This window comes from Macadamia integrifolia, unplaced genomic scaffold, assembly GCF_013358625.1.
Source record: "Macadamia integrifolia cultivar HAES 741 unplaced genomic scaffold, SCU_Mint_v3 scaffold1924, whole genome shotgun sequence".
Taxonomy (NCBI): Eukaryota; Viridiplantae; Streptophyta; class Magnoliopsida; order Proteales; family Proteaceae; genus Macadamia; species Macadamia integrifolia.
Genome location: NW_024868419.1, coordinates 85,397 through 110,017, shown reverse-complemented (window position 1 = coordinate 110,017; position 24,621 = coordinate 85,397). Strand labels below are relative to the sequence as shown.

The window sequence follows — 24,621 nt, the reverse complement described above, 5'->3', positions numbered from 1 at the left end:
GCTTCAAGACTGGCCCCTTTAAATCAAACTCAAGCTACAACATTGGTTAAAGGGACCTTAGGTTATTTGGACCCAGAATGCTTGTATACAGGTCAACTAATTCATAAGAGTGATGTTTATAGCTCTGGTGTTGTCCTTGTTGAGCTTTTGATGAGGCAAAAGGCAATTCTATCAGAAGGGATTGAGGACTGTAAAAGCCTTGCAATGCATTTTGTTTCTTCAATGAAAGATAACAATTTTTTTCAGATTCTTGACAACCAAGTAGTGAATGAGGGAGAGAGAACAATTGGTGGCAGTTGCTGAGCTTGCAAGAAGATGCTTGAAAGTTAAAGGAGAAGATAGGCCAACACTGAAAGAAGTTGCAATGGAGCTTGATTCACTAATAATGTTGTATGAGTACTCATGGATACAACATAATTACGAGGAAATTGAAAGCCTTCTTGGTGGAGCATCAACAAGTTCTACTATCAATGGGACTGGTCAAGAGTCTTTCGGAGATTCTATCATGCAGGCATTAGAGATTACTCGTTGATTATTCAACACTAGCAGTTGATCTTTCTAATTATGACAGTTTTCATTTTGTAACTATTGTTTGTATTCTAGACCTATATCGCTCTAAGACATTGTATAACTTTATAAGAGATTTATTGCCTTTTATCATGTATATGGCTAAACAATTAGTGAGTAGTTGCTTAATTTGGGATAGCCTTCCCCAGGAACCGACTATGACATGGTGACCATACTTCACTTGTAATATATTTTGTTGTGGTCTCAATTAGTCACCCTCCTTTCCTTACCCAAAAAATAAATAAATAAAAAAAATAGTCACTTTCATTTGAAACAAAATAAATTTGTGTTGATAAGTCTTGAGACCACACCAGGGCTTGAGTTTTTTTTTTTTTTGGATCTATCTATTATCCTTTTAGATTTTTTTTTAACTAAACAAATTGTTTTTTATTTTTTTTTTCATAAAGAATCATGTATATTAATAAAAGAAAGAAGAAAAAGAACAACGGCCATTAGCAGGGGAGAGCGCTAGCGAACACATGGAAAAGAAAACTCCAGCAAACTAGAACATCCGAAAACGGGGTCTGCCAATAGCATCAGCTGTCAGGTCCTCTTTGACAGTAGATAGTCACAAATTCAAGGGACCTGATGATTCAAATTTAGCCGCTGCCTTAGCAATGCAAGGAAATCAACAAGAAGAATAACTTCCCAATAACAGTGGGTAATTTTCCATTCAATGACTGACAAGAAGCTCTGAAGGGCAGAACACTGCTACCACACAAACCATTGAGCTAACCTTTTCAAAACTATAACCACAACCGCTGTAGAGTCACACTTGATCCAAATCTTGGAAATTTGTTGATCTCTAGCCTTTTCCATCACTAATATTAGAGTACAAAATTCTGCCTCAAAATTTGTAGTTAAACAAATAAAGGCTATATAATAAGAAACCACCAGAGCACTGTTGGTCCTGAAAAATTCCTCTTGCACTCACTTTCCCTGGATTTTCCAAAGAACATCCATCAATATTGAGTTTTAACCCAATAATTCTGGGAACACACCAAAAACTTTCATCATCAATTTCGTCCTATTTCGGGGAACTAAGGTGTTTAATTTTTTTAAAACTCTCCAAATCCACCACTGTTAACATCCGCCCTTTGAAACTTGGGGCCAATGATCTGAGCTCTCCTACAATCATGGAAAATATTTGTTCGTAATTTCTCGCCACTTCGTTGAATCGTTTAAAATTCCTTTCTAGCCAAATGAAATAGGGAATCGAAACGAAACCTAAGAGCCAAGCCACCTTGAGTCCTAAAACTCTAGAATCAACCACTTACTCAAATCCAATACATTATTAAGACCCACTTGCCAGGTCACCCCAAGCACTCAGAGAAAGAAGACCATAGGAACCTGACACATTCACAGTCAATAAATAGATGGAAAACTGAGTCCTCCTCATGCATAAATCACACCTCGAAGATAGAGAAATGCCTTTTCCCTTGACCTTGTCATCATAAGAAGCTTATCATGGAGAAGTTTCCACCCAAAGATGGATTGGCGGGGATGAAGGCATGAACTCCAAATCAGCTTTGTCTACCCGACCTTTTGCTTTGGTCTTTGAACTCCAAATCCTTTTAGATTATGCTACTTCAATAATTATCCAAGAAATGTAAGCATAAAAATGATTAAGAGGATTATATGAATGTTTGAGTCACATATATCCCAACATACATAAGTGTAGACACCTCATATTATCACTCTTAGTCCTAGGATTCTCAAAGCACAAATGATTGGGTGTTTTAGTTGTATTTGTATTATGGACTATGGAGATCTTGGCTAATCTCTATCTAACAGTTGGAATCACCTCAAAGTTTTCAAGGGAAGTATCTTGAAAAAAATTACAAAATGCACCGGTGGTGGTTGACTAGTCAAAGTATATTAAATTATAGTTTTAAAATATGTTTAAAAATAATATCATTTAGGAAGATTCAATTTATGGCATGTGGGTTCACCATCAAACATATTTTTAAAATGTTTTTTATAAAATAAATTTTCACTTTCTTATACCATTGGATAGTACTTGGAAAAAGTTAAAAAGTTAAAATGACACATTGTTTGTTAAAATCAGATTTGCAATTTAAAAATATTGATTTTCAAAGATTTATAAATAAAAAAATTTAAAACGGTCTGGGTTCACTTGTTAGGCTTCTTAATGTACTATTGCTCCATTATCATTTCGCTGTGATTTACAAAGCTAACCACTACATATTGACTTCCTTATTAGATGTCTTTGCTTGAATCTTGGACCTGGTGCTTTTGCAATCGAAGTGACTTAGGAAGAAAGATTCAATTCCTTTCCAGTCAATAATGTTTGCCATGAAGACTACCAGAGGTATTGACCTACGGATGAGATCTCAAAATGTTCTTCCTAGACTAATTGCCTGAGACAACTAATACGCAATTTCATCTATTGTATTCTCAACAAGTCAGTTTGGTACTAACTGATAAAAAAGATAGGGCAGATCAGTTGCGGCTACAAGGCCTCTTATAGATTCACACTAATAGTAAATTGAGATTGAGAGCCATTAGCAACGAAGTGGTTTCACCTACGATAGATCAATCCAATCGAAGATCCAAATCTATCTTAACCAGTCTCCCTTTCTGGATCAAGGGCCGATGTAATAAGCAAGCAACGTGCGCATGCACTGAGCCTATCCCTTTTGTACGGTGTTTTTCATGCTTATTTGGGAAGTTTTCTTATCGATTTGTTACAAGTTTTGGCTTTTTTTTTTGTAAACCCTTGCCTTTAAATTATAGGATATATTTTTTGGGTGGGTCATAGGCTCATAGCAACACGAGGTGTTGCTAAGTGTTGGCAACGCGAAAAGCAATATGAACCGTCGATCTCTTGCATATCAAATCTGAACTGTTGAATACAGATGGAATGAAAAACCGGAGACTTGCCGTTAGATGACAGCCGGTTTGGTGAAGGTTGTGTCCTTTTTTTGGTTGTGTGACTGTCTTGGGTTTCGTGTGAAGACATTTTTGATCGTTAGATATTCATCGGATACTGTGTTACACCATAGACGAGCTCGATCCTCGTTAGGGTGGATCAAAATCCTCTGTTTTTCTCATTCGTGTTTTTCCTTGTTTTATTACTTGCAGAACACGACACGTGGATAACTTTAAGATCAACGGTCAAGGTTGGGTGAGGATTATTATATTCAGTGCGTTGGTTTTAAAGTTATCCACGTGTCGTGTTCTGCAAGTAGCAAAACAAGAAAAAACATGGATAAGAAAAACAGAGGATTATTTTCCCGTTAGGGTTGGGTCTGGGCAAACAAATTTTTTTTTTTTTTTAATAGACTTTCTTTTTCTTCTTCTTCCGAACCCTGCGTCCTCTTTGTGAGCAGATCCACGTTAAGAAAAAACAGAAAAAAGAAGAAAGAAACCAAACAACAGAGAACAATCAGTAGAATTTCGCCATAGAAAGAGAAAGAGAACGAGAAAGAGAAAGAGAGAGACAGAGATGGGGAGATTTATTCATGCTGTGTTGTTGCTTTTCTTCTTGATCGAGAAAGTGCAGGATTCTAGGGCTTGGGAGGCGGCGGCGGATGCCATTTTGGTTTCCCTGTTGATCGCCTTGTTTCTGGAAAGATAAAGCGCTTTATTTGGGTTTTAAAGCAGCGATTTCAGTATGAACTGTGAAGTGCTGGAGTTGAGAGAGAGAGAGAGAGAGAGGGCGAAGTGGAGTGGGAGACGAATAAAGGCAAATGCGGGCTTGCCTTTATGGTTACGGCAAGATTGAAATGCTGCAAAAGCCGCAACTCTCTTCTCTCCCGTTGTGCTTCTCCCTCACTTCCCTCTGTCCCGCTGCAATCTGCTCCGTCGCCATTCTCAACCTACTCTCCCTTTGCAAGCTTTCTGAAATCTTTCTCAATCTTTATTCCCTAACCCTAACCAAGGGGAAGGGGCAGGGAGATTTGAAGACACAAGAGAGAAGAACTCTCGCTGAGTAGGAGAGAGAGGGGGTTTTTGTTTTGGGAGAGAAGAAAACACAGAGAGGTGTCACTGGTTTAGAGAAGGGCTTCACAAAGAGGAACCGTTGGCTGATCAGAAAGGGGTTCACAGGGAGAGGTCACTAGTTCAGAGATGGGCTGCGTTAGTGAGAGTTTTTCGGAGAGCTTTGGTGCTTCAGTTTGAGAAGAAGGTTCATCCTCGAACAGGTAAGAATTTACACCTATTCTTCGTTTCGCTGCTGATAATGCTATGCAATACTTCCTTTTTCAATTTTTTCTTTTCCCTCTCTAGAGTATGATGTTTGAATCCTAATATAGGCGGTAGATCTTGCTCTGTGATCAATTTTCAGTCAGGCTCTGTGACATATTTCAGCTCCAAACAAGATATGCTGCTATGCTGAATCTTTCCTCTCTGTTTTGCTTTCTTTCTTTTTTCCGTTTGTCTCTTTATTAATTCTCTAATGATGCTACCCTATCCCTAATGTTAAGGACATCCGATTGTCTTTTTTGCTGAATCCCAATATTTCTTGATGTTCTTCAGTAAGCCTAATGATGCATGTCTCCTTTTTTTTTTTTCTTTTAAAAGTATGATGGATCTTGTATTCTTCCTTTCCCATTTAACTCCCTGGATTCATTCTCATCGTTACTTGATGCAGCCTTGTCCTTTTATTATGTGCTAAATAGTTCATGATTAGAATTACAATGGTTTCTTGTATGGTCTCTACCTGTTTCTAGCTTAGGACTAGCATTAAGCCAATAAGAACACATATTCCAGGGTTATGTTTCAGCCTGCAGCGGTTCTTTTTCCTTGGGAATCAAGGCTACCGAATGGTATTTATTTCCATTAGTTCTGCTTTGGCCAGCAAGGTGGTCAGCCAAGAAAAGCTGCCATTGTTTGGGTATTCTCTTAACCTTGGGCAGCAAGTTGATGTGTTGACGAAGAGGATCGATTGGTAGTCTATAGAGTTGATTTTGGTTTCCTTTCTTGTTAACAGTGTTTGGAAGTCTTTGTTTCCTATTTACTTTATTTACTTTGAGCTTTAATCTTCTTGTATAAGGGAGAAATCTGCTAGAGGCTTTCTTTCTTATCATCAGTCTTTGAAGACCAACATCAAGCCCATCGGTTGCCGTTACTTCTGAGATTTTCCAGACCAAATCCAAGACCTGCGGTTCAGGTTTTCCTCTAGAAACTGAGGCAACTTCGAGTGTACAGATCTCAGCCCAACACTATCAGTTTAAGCTGGATTTTAGAGTGGTTGTTCAGGTCACTAGAAGCTGTCTTTGACCAGGGTTGGAGTCCCTTATGGAGCTTCCACATGTAGTTCTTGAAGGTTTCCTATTTCATGATCTTAGTCAAGAACTTAAATATTTCAACGATAAACTACCAACTCAGGCTATGCTTTGTGGAATTTTATCAAGGTTTAATTAACCCACATGCGAGTATGCAACCCAGATTTCAGCTCCACCTGGGCTCTCTTTTATTTTTGGAGTTCTTGGGTTTCTTTGATGTGATCTCTGTGTTCAATTTAAGGTAAACAGAATTCTGTCTAGATTGTTAGCTTGTTATTCTAGGGATAATTACCCACTATTAGAAAGGTTTAATTAGTGTTTAAAGTCCCAGATGTTGTCCGATCATTGATGTTCTGTTCTCTATCTTGTTTGCTAGTCTTGAGGTCCTGATTTGTCCTAGCTGATTGGTTTTGTTTTGTTTCTTTTTACTACTGTTTGGGGATTAGTCTTACACTGATATCAGTGCCTATTGGAGAGATTTTGGGAGTTGGGCATTCATACCTGTCCTTACATTACCAAGTCCCCAACATAGAACAGCAAACCATATGATTGTTGTTATTGAATTTATTTTTAAAATTGATTTCTAAACCTGTCACTGCAATTCTGGTTTTCAATCGAGTTTCTGAACCTAATCTTTCAGGCTTCTAGAAACCCATAAAAAAACCTATTACCCCCACTCATCTACAGTTTCAAGTACTCAATCAACATACCACACATGAGAACTTGATCACAACCCATATGAATATGTGCAACCTCATCTAGATTTACCTTGGGTACCATGGTATGTCTTAGAGTGTCTTCTCTTTTCCTTCAGACCATGTAAACAAAGGCTCCAAATTGAATTCTAATGGTTTCCATAGATTGGGTATCAGGCATCTTGATTTTTCAATTGCTCAATCTCAAAACATGGAGGTTATCCAAGGGTATTTTTGAGATATTTCAATCACAGCTTTAATCTAATCAAAATAATTAATTTTTTATTTTTTATTTTTTATTTTTTTTTGGGGTACAAGATAAACAAGTCTTACCATGAACTATAACTAAATCATGGCATAAAGCTGTAACGACTTGCCAGCTTATGCTCAACTGCTCTTGCGTCTGATGTATACTGCTCCCTTTGCTTGTATGCCTCAAACGGATAACATAGTTTCTGATTCTCAAGTGTTAAGTGTACTTCTAAAAAGCCACATAATTTATCTCAAACCTGAATGCATACACAGAAAACATTTCTTATTCTACAAAAGCATGACATTATAAAGAATACAGTTATTCTATGAGGAGATAACTAAAAAGCAAAAGCAGGTCCCTAAGGTGCTGAGATATGAACAAGAAGTTATCTGATCTTATTAAATATTGAAGAATCAATTACCAAAGAGATATACCAAGAAGCATTAACATTAAAAGCAGAAGTGATTAGTATATTTGTACTTTTATTCTTGTTATATTTGCTGCTAACCCGTGTCTATCTGGTCAATTCTATAAATGATATTAACAGCTATCAAGATTATCTGGTATGCAACTACACATTCTTCATTTTGTTGTTTTTGAACATCTTTTCCTTTATCTCCTTTTATTTGATATGAGTAACTTGGCTTGCATCACTACTCCCCTTGCACCCTTCTGGAGCACCTTTAGTTTCTTATTTCTCTTTGCATATACAACACTAGAGCTTCCCAACCAAAGTTTTGGATGACCTTTTATACTTGAAAGTGGCTTATTCCTTCTTAGCAATAACATATCATTGGCTCCAACAATTTCAATGTTTTGGTGGATTGATATATATATATATAATAAGTAAAGTGCAAGTTGTACATATTAGTGTCTAAATGCATCCATACAAGTTATAATTTCTCTTGTTTGCTTTTTTGTATGAAAGTCTTTAGCTCAAATTGGTAGAGCATTTGGGATTTACCCAAGGGATAATGGTTCGAATCCATCAAGACTTGTACTGATTTTTTTTTTTTTTTTTTTTTTTTTTTTTTTTTTTTTTTTTAAATATTCTGAATTCTAATGCAACATTGTGGAACTGAAAATATAGATAAAAGTTTTGAAAAGTCTATAGTGCTTATTGTAATCCAAATTTTTTTTCCTACAATAAAAAAGGATAGATTGTAAGAACCGATAACTCGTTTTGATGGTTCCCCTAGCCAACACCCCAGTGCATATGGGAAGATGGGAAAGAAAAACCAATCCTTTACCTTACAAATTCCAATGTTGTTTATTATTTGTTCAATTTCACCAAAGCTTAAAGAAATGAAGATTTAAGAACATTATTAAAGAGTTGTAATTAGGTAATAAGGTTAGAAGTGCGTCGGTCATGGTTGTTATAATTTCAGTAAAGTCCATGTTTAGTGGTATTTTTTTTTTCATTTTAAATAGATGTTTTAGAATATGGATTCTTTTGGAAAGTTGTAGATCTTCAAGTCATGAATCCAACACAATTGAAATCGTCTCGATTAGAATTCAGATGAAAAAGTTATGCTCATTTTCGTACAATTAGTCTGAATTGGCAAAGAGTCAAATCAGTCGACCGATTACGATAGCCGGTTTACTTATGATGGCAATCAGTCGATTGATGGTAGCTCTGTTATGACAATCGGTCGACTTATTATGGCAATCGGTTGACAGATCTAGAACATTGCCTACTCAGACTGATTGTACGAAAATGAGCATAAATTTTTCATTTGAACTCCGATCGAGATGATTTTAGTTGCATTGGATTCACAACTCGAAGATCTATGACTTTTCAGAAGAACACATATTTTGAAACATCCATTTAAAATAACCAAAATATCCTTGAACATGAAACCCTAAACTCTCAATCTTGGGTAAGTATTCCTGTAAAAAAAAAATATATTGATAGGGACCATTCAATCCATAGTGCTAGTTTATAGGACAAGTTCATAGTGTGATTTTATTTTGATATCATAAGCCACGTAAAGTTTGATAATTTTATTGAAATTCTATCATTTGAACAATTAATTTTCACAAGTTTCACCAAGATTTTCAAAATTTACCTAAATAATGCTTAAATTCATTCAAGCTTTATAAAATTGACCAAGGAATCAAAAGTTTAACCATAATACCCTAAACCCCTAAACCATATAACCCTAAAATCATCAATCTTATGTATGTATTCCCCTAAAAAATATATTGGTAGGGGCCATTCGATCCATAGTGCTAGTCTATAGGGCAAGTTCATATTGCAATTTATTTTGCTATCATAAATCCCTTGAGTTTGACAAAATTTATCAAATTGTATCATTTGAACTAATTAATTGATCAAATTTGGTCAAATCGAATAAAGTTTAGACATTTTTAGATCCAATGTGGACATCTTGGTCAAATGTGTGGAAATTAAATAAAATGAACCCTAAATATTTTGAAGAAATTTTAATAAATTTAGATAAACTTTAATGGCTTTTTTTAAGCATAAGATGTTAAGAGTTTGAGGTTTTAGAGTTTAAGATTTAAGTTTTATTTTCTTAGAGTGAATTTAAGCAATATTTAGGAAAATTTCTGACATCTTGGTGAAACTTGTGAAAATTAATTAGTTCAAATGACACAATTTGAATAAATTTTGTCAAACTCTAGGCGTTTATGATAGCAATATAAAGTCGCAATATGAACTTGCCCTATAGACTAGCACTATGGATCGAATGGCCCATACCAATATATTTTTTAGGGAAATACTTACCCAAGAGTGAGAGTTTAGTGTTTTATGTTTAAGGGTATTTTTATCATTTTAAATGGATGTTTCAAAAGATGGGATTTTTTGAAAAGTTATAGATCTCTAAGTTGTGAATCTGACGCAACTAAAATCGTCTCGATCAGAGTTCAGATGAAAAAGTTATGCCCAATTTCGTATGATTAGTTTGAATTGGCAAAGAGTCAGATTAGTCGACTGATTACGATAGTTGATCGACTTATGATGGCAATCAATCCAGGAATCTCTCCCTAGATGATGTCAGACTAAAGTTTGCACACCTTCACCAGTCTCCCAAACCCCATAGTACTTGCCGTATTCTTGGTGGGGACACATCACCAATCTCCCAGGCGGGTCTGGTACTTGTATTCTGGGGCATCACAACTTTCCTCCTTTCGGCACAGTGTTCCTGTTGTTGCCCCACACGCTGTCAAGGTCTGTTCTAATACCATTAGTAACGCCTCGGCCCCATTAACCTTGCACAATTTTATCATCTTTGGCCCATGGGTCTCATGGCTTTAAAACGCGTTGTGTCATGTTAAGGAAACTAAAAATTATTAATTAGTCTAGGAATCTCTCCCTAGGTGATGTGAGACTAAAGTTTGTACACCCTCACCGATCTCCCAAACCCCCTGGTACTTGTCGCATTCTTGGTGGGGACACCTCACCGATCTCCCAGATAGGTCTGGTACTTACCGTATTCTTGGGAGTCATACAGTCGATCGATGGTAGCTCTGTTACGACAATCGATCGACTTATTACGGCAATCAGTCGACTGATCTGAAACATTGTCGACTTAGACTAATTGTACGAAAATGGGCATAAATTTTTCATCTGAACTCTGATCGCGATGATTTTAGTTGCGTCAGATTCACGACTCGAAGATCTATAACTTTTCAAAAGAACACATCTTTTGAAACATCCATTTAAAATAACCAAAATACCTTTAAACATAAAACCCTAAACTCTCAATCTTGGGTAAGTGTTCCTGTAAAAAAAATATATTGGTAGGGACCATTCAATCCATATTGCTAGTCTATAGTGTAAGTTCATAGAGTGATTTTATATTGTTGTCATAAACCACCTAAAGCTTAATAATTTTATTGAAATTATATCACTTGAACTAATTAATTTTCACAAGTTTCACCAAGATTTTCAAAATTTACCTAAATATTGCTTTAATTCATTCAGGCTAGATAAAATTAACTAACCTATTTTCATAAGTTTCATCAGGATGTCCTATATTTACCTAAATTAACTTCGGATTGATTAAATTATCAAAGTTTAACCATATGACCCTAAAACCCTAAAACCTTAAACCTTAAACTATAAAACCTCAAACTCTTAAAATCTTACGCTTAAACAAAGTCACTAATATTTGTCTAAATTTTGATCGAAATTTCATGAAATTTTGACTTAATTTTCACAGATATCCAAATTGGATCTAAATATGCCTAAACCTTATTCGATTTGACCAAAATTGATCAATCCAATGCAATGTTGACCTTAAAAAGAACCACATGTTTCACCAAGAATACAAAATATTTCACCATATCAAAAGATGGAGATTTTAAAAAATTATCATTATTTAATAAAAAATTATAATCCTGGATTAAATTAGAAAAAAAAATATTTATGGTCAAATCCGAAATATTTTGTAATCTTAGTCAAAGATATGCTTTTCTTAAGGTTAACATTGCGTTGTGTTGATCAATTTTTGTCAAATTGAATAAAGTATATGCACATTTAAATATAATTTGGACATCTCAGTGAAATAAGTTAAAAGATATAAATTTTCAAGAAATTTCGATAACTTTAAACATATTTTAGTGATTTTGTTTAAGCGTAAGATGTTATGAGTTTAAGGTCGAAGGATTTAAGGTTATATGGTTAAACTTTTGATAATTTGGCCAAATTTACCAATCCGAAATGAATTAAGCAATATTTATGTAAATTTAAGAAATCCATAGACTAGCACTATGGATTGAATGGTCCCTATCAATTTATTTTTCAAGGGAAAACTTACCCAAGATTGATGATTTTAAGGTTTTAGGGCTTGGTTAAACTTTTGATAATTTTATCAATTTTATCAAAGTTGAGTGAATTTAAGCAATATTTAGGTAAATTTTGGACATCTTCGAGAAACTTATGAAAATTAATTAGTTCAAATGATACAATTTCAATAAATTTATCAAACTTTAGGTGGATTATGATGGCAATATAAAATAGCAATATGATCTTGCCCGATAGATTAGCACGATGGATTGAATGGTCCCTACCAATATATTTTTTACGAGAACACTTACCCAAAATTAAGAGTTTAGGGTTTCATGTTTAAGGGCATTTTGGTCATTTTAAATTGATGTTTAAAATATTGATTCTTCTAAAAAGTTATAGATCTTTGAGTTGTAAATCCAACGCAACTGAAATCGTCTCGATCGGAGTTCAGATGAAAAAAGTTATGGCCATTTTTGTACAATCCAGATCAATCGATCAATTTCCGTAAGAGTCGACCGATTGTCATAATAGGGTTACTATCGGTCGACTGATTGCCATCATAAGTTGACCGATTATCGTAATCAGTCGATTGATCTGGCTGTTTGCCAATTCAGACTAACTGTACAAGAATGAGCATAACTTTTTCATTTGAACTCCGATTCAGACGATTTCAGTTGCGTTAGATTCACGACTCGAAGATCTACAGCTCTCCAGAAGAACTCAGATTCTGAAACATCCACTTAAAATGAAAAAAAAAAATCTCTATATATAGACTTTGTTGAAATTATAACAACGGTAATGACCAACACACTTCTAACCTTATTACCTAATTACAACTTTGATAACTTTCTTAAATCTTCATTTCTTTAAGCTTTGGTGAACTTGGACAAATAATAAACACCATTGGATTTTTTAAGGTAAATGATTGGTTTTTCTTTCCCATCTTTCCATATGCGTTGAGGTGTTGGCTAGGGGAACCATCAAAAGGTGTTAGTGGATCTCATGACCCATCCTTTTTTATTGTAGGAAAAAAAATTTGGATTACAATAAGCACTATACTTTTCAAAACTTCTATCTATATTTTCAGTTCCACAATGTTGCATTAGAATTCAGAATATTAAACAAAGATAAATTCAGTACAAGTCTTGATGGATTCGAATTATCATCCCTTGGGTAAATTCCAGGTGCTCTACCAATTTGAGCTAAAGACTTTCATACAAGAAAGCAAATAAGAGAAATTATAACTTGTATGGATGCATCTAGACACTAATATATACAACCTGCACTTTAGTTATTAAATCTGTCAAAAAAAGAAAAAAAAAATCCAAATATCCACCAAAACAGTTGAAATCATTGGAGCCAATGACAAGTTATTGCTAAGAAGGAATAAGCCACTTTCCAAGTACAAAAGGTCATCAATCCATTATGAACCTAAAGTATAAACCACTATATAACCTCATTGTGATGGGAATTGAGGTTCCATCAGAGGATGTACAACATGATGGCCTTATTACAAGGCAACTACCAACTCCATAAGATCTACACAAGAAAACCATACCTTAGCTGTAGCTCCCAAATGCAAGAGTACTCTAGATAGACGCAACCATTGAATAGAATGTGCAAACCATTACTTGCCTATATCGAATTTCAAGTTTCAGTAAAGTTAGTTTATTATTGATACAAGTATGAGAAGAAGAAAGACTAAAGTTTGTACTTATCATTTCCATTTTGAAACAAAGCTGTGTAATATCCAAAACTCGGGTTGAGAAGCTCTAGTGTTGTATATGTAAAGAGAAATAAGAAACTAAAGGTGCCAGAAGGAGGAGAATGCAAGGTGACTAGTGATGCAAGCCAAGTTACTAATGTCAACCAAAAGGAGATAGAAGGAAAAGATGTAAAAAAAGAACAAAATAGAGAATGTGTAGTTTGCATACCATTATGTCCATAGACCACAAGGCTATCCATGTGTTCTTAAATAGTTAACCAAAAGGCGAAGATCACCAGTCCGATGACGAGCCCACCAAGGGCATCGACCACCTTGTGCATGCTAAGGCAAATCCTTCCTAACAAGAGACAATTTCATTTCTGTTCTGGAATTAACAATAATTAAAACTTTGTTTTCATTGACATCAATTTTGAATGAATAATATATATAACTCCAACCAAAGCTTCAGTAGCACCTCTATTATCTATGTTCGTCTAATTAGGAGTGAAAGGTATGCACCAACCTTTCTCCTTAAAAATTAAAACCACATAAGACTTTCATTTTTGTCATGGGAAAATATAGAAAAATAACGAATCAATGATCTTTGTGAGGGGAAAAATGAAAAAAATAAATGAACCCCAAATCCAGCATATCTCATTTGTTATCATCAATTAAAATTCAAAACTAAATCTGTCAAAAGTTTAGATTTAAACGAGCTGTTATCCACAAAAATCCCTCCCAACATCGAGAAACCAAAACTGTAATATAAACCTTAATATTGAAGATATACAAAATTAGGATTATAAAATAAGCTTGGGTTAGGAAGAATGTTGTTGTCATCACATTCAACAATGCTGTTGGCATCTCTGTTGTACGTACTCACTAACTAGGTCCTCATTCTTTCGCATGGGTGCTCTTGCTTTTGTTTATGAGTGCTCAGCTACTCAAAAAAGTGCATTGAGAATCATTAGAGTAACTACAAGTAGGCATTTTTTTAGGTACTGTAAATTGTAAAGGCAAGGACACAAATAGACAACTTAAACCTAACTTCAATAGGACCTCCCAATATTGACAACAGTACCTTATATAACACCAATTTCCAACAACAGAACATCTAAGCATTAAGTGAACAATGTACTTAGCTCTTATAACTTTCAACAAGGTTTAACAGTACCTTAGGTTAATATCCAGCCACAAAAACAAGACAGTACAAAATATGGTCCTCCATCAATAGGACAAGGCTTAACAGTACCTTGCTGGATGGTCCTTCATTGCCTAAGGTCTCTTTCTCTCTTCGTTTCCCCAATTGCTCTTTTCCCTCCCAATTCTTCTCCTAATGGTTTTTTTCTCTGCTACATAAGCTCTGTTTTCCGCTTGCTTAGTCCTTGTAGTAAGTTTCCACCTCTTACTTCCTGTTTGTTTCTCCCCAGACGAAAATGGCTTCATTTTCTTTTCTTTCCTTTTTTTTTTTTTTTCTCAGCTTTTACCTTTCCACTCCTTTCCTAATTAATAGATAGACGCTTAGTATCTCCCCTAAAAATATCACCTTCAATATTGTCGAATCGCTATAATGATCAATTTTGGTCGAGTCAGGAGGGTAATAATCTGATCTATCAATTGAAAGTCTTGAAAATCAGATGAGGATTTATATTTCTAGCCAAGTTCAAAAACTAAGAAACCCTTAAAAAAGATTCAGATATTCAGCAAGATTGGTTGGATCTCTTCGTCCATTACTACAAAAAACAGTCAATGTTTTTGAGTTATGCATAAGAGTTGAGAGAAGTTCAGCAATTGAAAGTGCTAATTGGTCCTTTTGGGTTATCGGTAGATAATAGTGAGTGGGTCGTCCAGGTTTGTGTCTAAAAAACATAAAGCATAACTAGAAAATACCAGACCAAAGGCTTCTTGTGTCTTAATTGGCTAGGTTAATAGGGGGTTGTGTAGTTATCTTAATTTGTGCTCTAATGGAGAACGGTGGTGTAAATGGAATCAGTAGTTTTCACAATAACAATTCTTCAAATGGTTGCAAATGCAAGCCGACCATCTACTAGTTTCAAAACCCATATAATTCTTCTTGCTTTATTTTTAAGGCATAAACCATGAGGTCCTAGTTATTTACCCCTAAAACAAGGACCTCATGGCCCAGATTCTATGGTCAATACCAATTTGTCTTCCACAAATGTCCCACAATCTTCTATGCGGCTCCAATAAACGGTAGTGAGATAGAGAAATGAAGAGAGACTATAACAGAGATGTACCTCCAAGAAGATGTCGAATGCCCTAGAGCAAGAAACTGCAAAAAAGGAAAAAAATCAGAAAAGTCAAGAAAGAGAAGAAGAAGAGCCCATAAACTATCTGCACCAACAGAAAAGAGTGATCTTGGAACCCTAACCCCAACAATTTTATCACGCAACAACAAGAGATATCTCTGTGATGCCATTGCCGATCACCAGAGAACATTTGCTAAAATGCTCTGATTGTTTTTTTGTTTTTGAAACCCATTAAATTCCGAATTATCACCAACTAAAACCACATCAATGGATTCAATTTCAATTTAAAATTACAAAAAAACAATTGATTTCGATGTATATGAAACCTCGAGCCTGCCGGAAACACCGATTCCCCCGACGATCGGCAACACCGTTCCGGATCCAACGCTGGGTAACGCCCCAGAATGCTAACACTACTACCATTATAGACCCCATCAGTGAAACCAAAGTTCAACGCCATTATGAGACTAAGTTCCTGCTAACCGGCTGAGCCGTACAAACCTTGGGCTCGACCCACCCTCCTTGGAGGTCGGTTCTGGTCCTTCCTTTAATGGGTCATCAGCCATCATCACAACCCCGACGAGGGTTGGCGATTTCTGAGTGTCCGCTGCTTGCACCACCCTCACCGCGCTTGGTGTTTTTCCGCTAACGGTTTCGTGGAAGTAGAAGTACAGCTCCGTCACCTTCTCTTCGAATTTCTTCACTCTTACGCTCTTGTGCAGTTCTTGGCTTGACAACTACCCAATAGGCCATCTCTTCGAATTTCTTCCTCAGTATTGAGGATTTTTTAATCTGTACATTTTCTCTCTTATTAACATATTCTTTTATTGATCATGAAAAAAAAAAAAAAAAAAAAAAAAAAAAATAGCTTATAAATTTTTTTGGGGCAATATTTCATGGCACTATGCCTACTGAAGCAATTCACCTCAATACGATTGTCTTACTCTCACAGCTAACAAATGCTTGTGAGCTGAATCCAAGGGGAGGGTTTATTTTGTAAATTCACATTTACAAAATTCACCACTCACATCCTTCTCCATTCCTCTTAGGGCTCCAGCATCTCCACACCCTGTCCTTCCACTAGACATCCATCCCCCACACCTCTGCCTCTCCTTCCCTTAGGCTCACTCTCCTTCTTCTCTGCCTTCTCTCTCTCTCTCTTTCACAATAATCCCCTCCCTACCCCCTTGCCCTGCTCCACCCTTGTCCAACTCCACCTTCCTTTTTTTCTTTTTTTCTTCTTTCTGCCAAAGATGGGTATCGTTTTGCTAATGCCTGCGGGCCCATACTGACCCCACAACTCCACCCTCCACCCTCCACCCTCCACCCTCCACTTTGTCTTAAAACCCTATCACAAATACGGATCACTAGAAAGGAGAAAGGTTCTCTTATCCTCAAGATCCAAGAGCTGATCTTTGATGGAGTGCAGCTTGACGACCATAGACTCGTTGATGATATATATAACAATAGCGATGATGTGGCTCACTTGCTGGTTCGGAAGTCTACAAAAGTGAGTGCCAAATCAGTTAGAAAGATATTTATATTGGCATTTGTGACATGCTTCCTTTCACCTCTCCTTGTGTGTTGCTCTTAGACAAGCCCCAAACCCATCTTTCGCACTGCAACCCACATCCCACTACCTCCTGCCCTCCTCCCACCGCCCCATCTATCCTGCCAACCGCCCAAACCTCATCCCTCACTATCTACCCATCCTCCCACTCCCTCATCTCCCTCCACCTCGCCTCCCACCACCTCATCTCCCTCATCCCTTGATCAATAGTCTCCCCTTGAATCCACATCTTTTTTTTTTTTTTCCTTTTTCCCCTAAAAGGATCATATTATTAAAAACGAAAAACTATGACATCAAACCAAAGAAGCAAAGCAAAAAGTAACAAACCAAAATCCAAATAAGGAGACAGGACACCCCACCTTCGGCATTTCCATCGGTAAGGAGTCTATCTGTACTTATTTGAACTTAAATTAGGACGTCCTGAAGCATTTGTAGTGATATCCTCCCATATGTGATGAGGAAAGCCGCACAAGGTTCCTAAGACACCCATCTTAGCCGCATTTTTAGTTAGGTAGTGTGCTATGGGATTTTCCTCCCTAAAGCAGTGTGAAATCTTCCACAGTATTGATGTAAGATAAGGCTGCAAAAACATCCACTTTTGGAGAGAAAACCATGGAATATCTGTTTTTTGCATTGAAGTCAAACTGATGCCAAGTCAGATTCAATCCGAAAAGCCTGCACATCCGTGTCCTTAGCTTCTATAATTCTTTCCATTAAGGCATTAAACTCTGCCTTAAAGATATTTTTAATTCCTAGAAAGGATTTAAAGGAAAAAATCACTAGACCTGAATTTTCCCTTAATACACCAGCCACCCCTGCTCTGCCTGGATTTCCCAATGAGCTACCATCAACATTCAATTTTATCCAATTTTCACTTAGCATACACCAATGCACCTCCAAGATTGGTTTCACTGGGTTTGCCACAGACTTCAACCCAAGCCTTCTACAACATGTCAAGTTTGCTCTTCTTTTTTTTTTTTCTGCTAGAAATTCGTAGACTTTATCAAAAGATAAGAATAAAAAGGTTAAAAAAATCAAAATACAATAAACTGTGATTGAGAGTTCCCCACCATCGGCATTGCCATCAACATGAAACTCTGAAACACCTACTATAATTTATGAAAATCGGTATCAGGATCTTCGTACAGCGTGATTTTACTACACCTTTTATATTCAACTTTAGCAGCCTGATCTCTTCTTTAGCCATCTCAAGAATGAAAGTGGATCTTCTTTCCTTTCCTTTTGCCCTTCTTCTATTCCTTTTTCTCCGTATATTTGATGCAATAATCACCAACCCCACGATCCATGGTTCTTTGACATTTAAACACCTTATCTTCCTCTTCCACCACATCATTAAATCAATAATATTTACATGATGCCGCCATTCAATCCCAAAGCAGTTTAAGAACGTTTTCCACATGTCCACAGAGAAGTTACATTGAAGAAAAATATATAATAGACTTTGAAGCCTCACCACATAAGCCACATTTGGATGCTAGTTGGATTCCCTTTTTCATCATGACCTCATCAGTTGGAACTTTTCCATGAGCCATCATCCACCCCAATGATGGCTGCCTCAGTTGGAGCTTTTTACACCATCTCAAGTCATGCCAAAGGACCTTAGGATTCCTTCTAATCTATTCCTGAGCAAAATCGATGTGAAACTCCTAGAGATAGTTGGGCTCCAGACACATCTATCCCCCGCTGGTTGAGAAGAAATTTCAATACCTTTCAATATTTGGAAGATGTTTTCAAGCCTTGCTGGTTGCACATCAGGGAAGGCCCAATCCCCATCTAAAATGAGGTCAGACACCATAACAGAGGTGTTATCAACCAATGAACCCTCCAAGTTTTCTATTTCAGCAATTGAATCTGGCCCCCACCACTTGTCCTTCTAGAAATTTACCGACCTCCTATTGCCTATAATCCACCTCTCTTTCTCACGAACAAAGTTCCACATCTTGTGGCAACCAGACCATATTGACAATGGTATATACCCGCTTTTTAAGTTCCCCCTATCTTCACAAATCTTGCCTTGATGAATCGACTGGCCATCGAATCATTGTGTACAATATTCCATAGCATCTTACAGATCATAGCCTTATTAACATCCTACAGTCTCTTGATTCCCAATCCACCCTCTTCTTTAGGCTTACACACCTGGTCCTATTTGACAACCACTCTCTTTGCCAAGGTTGCATCACCTGTCCATATAAAATTCCTCATCCACTTCACTATTAGAGATAAAAGGGAAGTAGGACACCAATATACAAAAAACTATGGATCAACATCTCAGATTTCGCTGATCGAACAAGCTCCACCCTGCCTGCCATTGAAAGGATTCTTCCTTTCCAACCTGACAGCCTACTCTTCACTTTGTCCATCACTGGCATGACTTCGTTCTTGATTCTTCGCTTAAATATTTCCACACCTACATAGCTGGTCGCGAAATTGCATATTGGGATATTGATGGTCTTAGCTATTCTTCTTTTCTTGGCTGGAGAAATATTTCCCATAAACAGTTTGGTCTTATCTAGATTGATCTGTTGTCTTGAAAACTCTTGCTAGTTAGTCAAGAAATTTGTTAATACCTAATGGAGGCATTTGTGAAGATAGATATGTCATCAGCAAAAAGGATGTGTCCAGGTGCTACACACTGTAAGGCCCTTGAAGATGATCAATTTTCTTTTCATTAATCATTCCCCTCAAACCCCTGCAATAGAGAACCTCTTTAGCGATATGAACAACATTGGAGAAATTGGATCGCCTTGCCGTAATCCTCTTTTCACTCAAAGTAGCCAATTGGTCCTCCATTAAGGAGGATCGAGATTCGAGAGATCGATAGCAACTTGTGCACCGATCTTATCCATTGCTCAGAGAAGCCGTATCTTCTCAAGAAATAGAAAATAAACTTGTCATATTTCTATATGTCAATTTTGATACCCATGCCACCACCCCTAGTTGCAGAGAACATAAAGTTCGCTAACTCAAATGTCAAGCTGATGTTAGAATTGACTTTTCCTTTTTGAAATACCCCCTGCTTTTTAAATATCATCCTAGGAAGGAGAGCAGACAAATAGGCCACCATAATTTATTATGTAATATTGCAAAAGAAATTTCCCATGCTTAACTTATCTAACGAAGCACCCCCTTTCAACTTTGGAATTAGCACTAAGAAATTATTATTCATCCCATTTGGCACGTAATCTGAGCTAAAAAAGAATCTCACTGCCTTATGCATATCTTGCTCTATGATCTCCCAACAATGCCTGTCAGGGTCTAACTCCCAAACATCTCCCTTAATCTCCGAGTCACGGGGCATGGACACTAAGGGCCCGTTTGATAACGTTTCTGTCGTTTCTGTTTCAAGAAACGGCAGAAACATAAATTGTCGTTTCTAGAAACAAAAATAGAATTGAAGGTGTTTGATAAGTCATGTTTTTAGAAGTCGATAGTAACCAGTGAAAGTATGACCACAAGTCGATTCCAGAAACAGCGAAACAAGTTGAACTTGTTTCGCCTTAGTCGTTTCTTGAACCATAAATAAGTAAAAATTTCTATTTCTATTTCTGAAAATAAGTGAAACGAAATAGTTTTATCAAACGCTTTTCACTCCGTTTCTACTGTTCCTGTAAACAGAAACGGCAGAAACGCGTTTCTTGAAACGTTATCAAACGGGCCCTAAAGAAACCCAATCTCTTTACTCCAACACGCTAGGGATGCAATCAAGCAAACCCATATGGTCACCGCAGAAACCTTATGAAATCCTTCATAAAAATTAACTATGAAGTCTCCTAACTGGTTCGTGTGAGTGACAACCAAACCGTCCTGTCCCTTCAAGCTTCTGATAATACTTTCGGCCCTTCGAATTTTGGTTGATAGGTGGAAAAAAATTAGAGTTTCTGTCACCTTGACTCATCCATCTAATGTGACTAGGAAAGTTTTCCTTCGTCCATGCCTTGAGAACAAGTTTTCATTGCTTCAGCTTCTAAGTCAACACAAGAATGGGAGATCCTCTAATCCGCTCTTTCTAGGACATTCCCACAACATGGAGAAAGGTATCATGTTGCATCCATAACTTATGGATTCTAAGAGGGCAATTATGAGACCGTTCTATAGATTCTGAAACAACCAGAAGAGGAGAGTGATCTGTAGACAATCTCCGCAAAACCAGTTGGGCACAGTAATGAAAAAACGATAGCCAGGCCTAATTATAGACACTTCTGTCCAAAACAGCTGAAACATTACCTCTTCACCTACTGTTTGACCACGTGAATTTTCTACCCTGAGGGAGCCTAAATCATACCACAAGCACTCACCATAGACCAAATTCAGCTGCAGAACCCATGCTGAATGCCCCCGGGACATGCTTTTCATGAGACTCAAGAGTCACATTAAAATCTCCTATCATCATCCATGGCATAGGATCTATAGGGCAAGAAGCCACAAAGTCAATCCAGAAATGGAATTAACGAAAGGGGATACTACCATAGTTGGAGGACATTGGAGAAGTCTCAGAAGAAGGGACGATGCCCGGTCCATTGCTGATATGCAAAGACATCAACAACAAAACCAGATAATTGGATGAACGATTATTTGGTTTCCACTTGATTCATTAATTCTCCCAATCCAAACGATGAGATAGATGAACAAACCAATTGGATCAGGTGTGTAGTGTGGAATATACATTACTATTACATTCAAAGATCAAATGCATCATCTCAAGATTAAAATGAAAGCAAATGGGAGAGAGAGAGAGAGAGAGGGTGGAGTCATGGGAAGGTTATAAGATTTTCAATTAGGTGGGCTAGCAAATCCAAGGTTATGTTTTCAAAATTGGTTTAGTAGTGTTTACTATAGATGGAGTAAGCAAGAATGATCCAATATTAGTAAATAATCTCTAAGGAGATATTGGATTTTTTTTTTTTTTTTTTTTGCTAGAAGATAATTTTATAAAAAGAGAGAAAAATACACCAAAAAAGAAAAGACAAGGACAAGGACGAAACAACTAGAACAACTTCCCTCCCTACCTATATAAAAAAATTAAAATAAATTGCAAACTCCACCTTCGACATGGCCGTCAGCAGAGAGAGCAAGCAACGCCCTAGCAGATTCTGAGTCTATGTCTATCCATTGTATCATTCTCCAAATCAGTCAGGATATGAATCGGGAAGGACACCGAGGTTTCTGAAGTGTCGACTTTGAAGCTTTATTAGCAAGGTAGTCAGCTATGGTATTAGCTTCACAGAAGCAATGGGTAATTTTCCATGGGATAGAATCCAAATATGGAAGAGAAAATACCCATCTTTGGAGAGCAGACCACGGGATCTGATTATTTTGAACCACAGACACCACCACTGCCGAGTCAGACTCAATCCACAATCCCCTTGCATCAGTATGCTTAGCCATCAAAATCCCATTCTTAAGATTAAGAGCCCTAGCCTTACTCTTCCACCACATGATCAGACTTTCAACCGACTAGTGCTCATACCAAACAACTCCAACACAGATTGTGAACTTTTCCTATATACCTACCAAATAAGAGTAGCTGAGGAAAATATGCTCACTGCCATCTTCCGCCTATTTGCAGAGGATACACCTTGAGGCTAAATGAACCCCCTTCCTTCTAACTATCTTGTCCATGGGGAGCCTCCCATGAGCTAGCCGCCACCCTAAGGTTGAGTATCTGGGGGAAGGCCTTTTCACCATACCACTGAACTCCAATACACCGTTGGGGACTTTCTCCTTATATCTCCCATGCTGAAGCAATGGAGAAAGATCCCAATGGCGACAATTGCCATACACATAGATCTTCCAGTTGACCACTGGGAAGTTTCACCCCCTTAATAACATTGAAAATATTACTGAGAAGTTCAAATCTGACATCTGGAAGAGCCCATTCACCGTCCCCGATAAAGTCACCCACCTTGGCAATAGTAGTGAGAGAGGAAAGGTCAGCAGAGTGAATCTTCTCCATCATAGACTTTGGGCCCTACCACTTGTCCTTCTAGAAATTTGCTAAATTGCCATTTCCAATAATCCATTTTTCATTCTCTTCCACAAAATCCCACATCTTTCTAACACCCATGGTTGTGGAAGAAGTCCGACACCCTTTATTGAAAGTTCCTTCCTTCTTGACAAATCAGGCCCTAAGGAAAGAGCTTGAAGCAAACTTCTCATGCTTGATTCTCCATACCAGCTTACTCATATGGCCTTGTTCGAATCTCTTAGATTCCTGATCCCCAAACCCCCTCCTCTTTTGGTTTGCATAATGTGTCCCACTTCACCATGATCAATTTCGTAGTATCCACCTCCCTTGTCCAGATAAAGTTCATCATCCATCTCTCCATTGTAGCAAGAAGCGAAAAGGGCTACCACTACATTGCAAAACTATGGTTAGGAATACCAGAAATAACAGACTGAACCAACTCCACTCTACCCGTCATCGATAAAATTTTTCCTTCCTACCCAGCTAACCGACCCTTCACCTTGTCCATAACAGGCAGCATAGCATCCTTCTTCACTCTACCATTGAAGATCTCAAATCCTAGATATCTTGTAGGGAAGTTACATATTTGAATCCCCAGAGTGTCAGAGATGGACTGCTTTCTAACCGAAGCAATCTTTCCAAAGAAAAACTTGCTTTTCTCGAAATCAATATATTATCCTGAGAATTCTTGATACTTCATCATAAAATCTTTTAAATTGCAGACATACCTCATGGAAACAATGGTGAAGATGAATATGTCGTCTACAAAGAGAAAATGACCGGGGGTAGCTAAGGCCTTGTATCTGCTTTAGCTTTTTGATTTGGATTAGCCTCGTCAGGCCTCTAGTAAAGACTTCTTCCACTATTATGAAATGCATAGGGAATATAGGATCACCTTATCTCAGCCCACACTCCACGCCAAAGAAACCTTGCGGGCCTCCATTGACAAGAATTGATATCTTAGTTGATATCAAACCTAGTGAAGCCAAATAATCCACTTCGCTGAGAAACCAAATCTTCGTAGCACCTGGAAAATAAAAGACCATGAAATAGTGTCATAGGCTTTCCTGATATCTATTTTCAGGCTAAGCCCACCTCCTCTAGTGGAAGAGAACATCAGATTCACTAACTCTGACGCCAACTTAATATTATCATGAATCATCTTCTCCTTCTAGAAGGCTCCCTGTTCTTCTAATATAATTCTGGGAAGGAGGGTCTCTCAGCGCATGGTCATCACCTTTGAGACAATTTTACAGAAAAATTTGCCCCTACAAAGAGGGAGATATTTGTCTAGAGTCTCAGCACCGTCCACTTTTAGAATAAGGACAAGAAAATTATTATTAACCCCTCGGGGCATGCAACTAGAACTGAAAAAAAAAATACCTCGCAACATTACACACCTCCCTTTCCACTATATGCAACATCTCCTATAACTAGCCCTTTTATCTTTGCATCTCCAGGAAAAGAGTCAAGGCGGCAGCGATCTTCTTGATGGAGGACTGTCAGAATGCTATCCAACAATTCCACATGGTCAACAGTTGGAACAACTTTATGAAATCTCTTAGAT

The 24,621-nt window shown here is 37.3% G+C and overlaps 1 long non-coding RNA gene across 1 annotated transcript; it reads left to right on the top strand.

Moving 5' to 3' along the window:
* Nucleotides 1–3,845: 3,845 nt before the first annotated feature.
* LOC122065216 lies at nt 3,846–7,570 on the top strand. Its single transcript, XR_006135941.1, has 2 exons — nt 3,846–4,733; nt 4,845–7,570. It is a non-coding gene; the product is annotated as an uncharacterized LOC122065216 (long non-coding RNA).
* The last annotated feature ends 17,051 nt before the right edge of the window (nt 7,571–24,621 follow it).